Source organism: Tamandua tetradactyla, chromosome 2 (genome assembly GCF_023851605.1).
Source record: "Tamandua tetradactyla isolate mTamTet1 chromosome 2, mTamTet1.pri, whole genome shotgun sequence".
Lineage (NCBI taxonomy): Eukaryota > Metazoa > Chordata > Mammalia > Pilosa > Myrmecophagidae > Tamandua > Tamandua tetradactyla.
In genome coordinates this window covers 175,552,088-175,554,911 of record NC_135328.1, presented here as the reverse complement: position 1 = coordinate 175,554,911, position 2,824 = coordinate 175,552,088, and the positions used below count along the sequence as shown (strand labels likewise).

Here is a 2,824-nt window from a genome sequence, read left to right as displayed (position 1 = left end):
TAGGCTTTATAGCCATTCAAGTTGTTATATCTGGTCAACGCTGCTATCGTAGCACACATGCAGTCATAGATAATATTAATGAACGGGTGTGGCTAGATTTGACCCAAGGCCATAGTTTGCTGATCCCTTCTTAGAGCACCAAGATTAAATCTGTTCATATATAATATCCAGTAAGATAAATACTAATTTAGTCTAAGGTACAGAATCTTTAACTTTTAGAGTCCTTTAGGAAAAGCATAGTGTATTACTTGTAAAGTAGTCTCTAGTCTAAATATATTTACAAAATTTTGTACTAGTCATACTCTGAGATATTTTTTAAGAAAGGGTAATCTGTAGTCCAGTACATGAAACATCTTTGGGCATATGTATTACTTAAATAGAAAGTAGTAGTACTTTCTACCACTTATAAGAACCCCAGTTCCCAAATAATAATGACTCTTAGGTTATAAGTGAGTGTCTCTAACATACTGGACGTTAAAGGACAATAAGTTCTCCCTGGCAGTGATTGCAGCAATTGAAAGTTATATTTTCATATCTAGTATAGGGATGAAATCATCCAATATTTTTCTTTGTAGCAAGTAAAGTGGTTGGTGAAGACTCAGAAAATGGATTATCGGTTGAGCTTTCTGTACAGGTAACTGGATCCAAAATGTGTAGAATCGTTTCAGCCATTTTTTCAGATGGGGTATTGCAGAATTTGACTGTGGATGGAATCTTTTTTTGACTATTAGTGCCAACATTTCCCAGAAAATGAGAACTCACTGCTTTTGCCAGTTTGTGATTTGTTAATACGAGCTCTGCTGTGCCATGAGCTTGTGCACTAGGATAGTGAGTCTGCTGTCTTCCCCATTGCAAGGAGACCAAGAGCTCCTCCCATAATTTCTTGGTAGCTATCATCTGCTGATGAAGATGTTCTCGTTCACTCAGGAGATCTCGTATAGCAATCTGTGCATCACGGTTCTGACGTTGTAAAACTGCTCTGGAGTTCGTTAATTCATCTGCTGTAACCCTGCTTGCATGGAATTTACTTCGTCATACATAAGATTGTATTGACATATGTTCTAACTGTTCGGAAAGCTGAGCTGTGTTTTGCCCTAGGACTTCATTTTCTAAAATAAGCTAATTTTTCTCTCGGTCTAGACGTTCAAAGTGGTACTGAAGATCATTCCCAAAAGAATCCACCAGCAACTTTTTTAACTCACGGCTTACCTCTGTCTATCCTCGCAGCTGGTTTGAAAGACCTTCTTTGTCTTGTAGCAACCTCCTTTCAGAGTTTTTGAGCTTTTCCAAAATATTCTTTACCTCTGACAGTTCCTTCTTAGATTCTACAACTCCCTCTAACTGACGGAGAATTTCTCCTTTATGGTGTCCCAGAGACTTAACCTTTGCATTTTTGTTGGGAATATCATGGGTTATAGCAGCTTTGGGAACTAATATTCTAATAGCTTCAACTTCCACTGCTTTTTCAGTGAGAATCTTCCCTAGCTGAAGAACTCCTGGGCTATCTGATGGAACCGCTTTATTCTGTGGACTCTGAAAGTTGTGCTGTTTTACAGATTCGGCTCCCAAGGTGACTTTAACAGATTTAGATGGTTCCTCAGTTTCCATTCCATCTCCAGCTCCTCGGATTGGGGTTGAAGGAAGGATAGCTTTGGTTTCTAAACTTTCAAGGGTAGTCATTTTTTTTTTCTTTTAACCAATGACAATTCACCCCAAGGCTTCTATTGATAAATCTCTAAGATTCTTCCTCTCCTGATTTCACTTCACAGATTATCCAGTCGGGTATCACTGGATAACTTCTCTGCACTCTCCTCTTCTATTCTGAAGCCAACACGTCTGGGTAACCCTAACTCTAAGCTGCTCTTTCACTAATAACCACTTCCACTAACAGGCATTTTTTTAAGCCACTAACTTTGGGTAATTTCTTAGGCAGCAAAAGAAAACTAGCACATCTGGCAAAGGGCCTGGTATTCATGGCCCAGGGTCATCCTGAAGGCACCGCCACCACTTCCACCCCATCCTTGTCTATATTTAAACAGTTTCATCAAAGAAATGCATACATGTGGTTAAAAACAACAGCTTTCACTATGGTTTTTTAGACTTGACACCAAAAGCACAAGCAATGAAAGAAAAAAATAGGTAAATGGGACCTCATCAAAATGAAAAACAGTTATGCATCCAAAGATTTCATCATGAAAGTTAGAAGACACCCTACCAAAGGGAGGAAATATGTGGAAACTACATATCTAATAAGGGGTTAATATCTAGAATTTATAAGGAAATCTTACAACTCAACAACAAAAAGGCATCCGAATTAAAAAATGGGCAAAAGTCTTGAACAGACATTTTTCCAAAGAAGATATAAAAATGGCCAAAAAACGTATGAAAAGATGCTCAACATCACTAGCCCTTAGGGAAATGCAAATCAAAACCATAATGAGGGGACTTCCCAGAAGATGGCAGAATAGAATAGGTCAAGTGCACTCCTGCTCTAAGGAACAGCTACAGAACTGACAGAAAAACAACTGGGCAGCCCATTCCAGGCTGCAGGGGACCTGAGAAGGTCTTCTACACTACATAGGGAGGCACTGGTTGCAAAAATTGAGGAATTTAGATGCAGAGAACGGAAGACCATCCAGCTAGTGCCAACAGTCTAATGCGCCCCTTTCCAAATGGATGCCCAGAGCCCTCAGGAGTGCACAGACAGGGAGACAGGGACAAGGAAGTAAGCAGAGCCACATTTCTTGGATGCACTACCCTCCCAGGCACCACCCCCAACACCTGGTGACTCACGGCCATTACCCGGCCTCACCAACAGGAACAG

At 40.2% G+C, this 2,824-nt stretch overlaps 1 pseudogene; it reads right to left on the bottom strand.

Moving 5' to 3' along the window:
• Window positions 1–474: 474 nt before the first annotated feature.
• Window positions 475–1,811, bottom strand: LOC143663145 (golgin-45 pseudogene; annotated as a pseudogene).
• Between the last annotated feature and the right edge of the window lie 1,013 nt (window positions 1,812–2,824).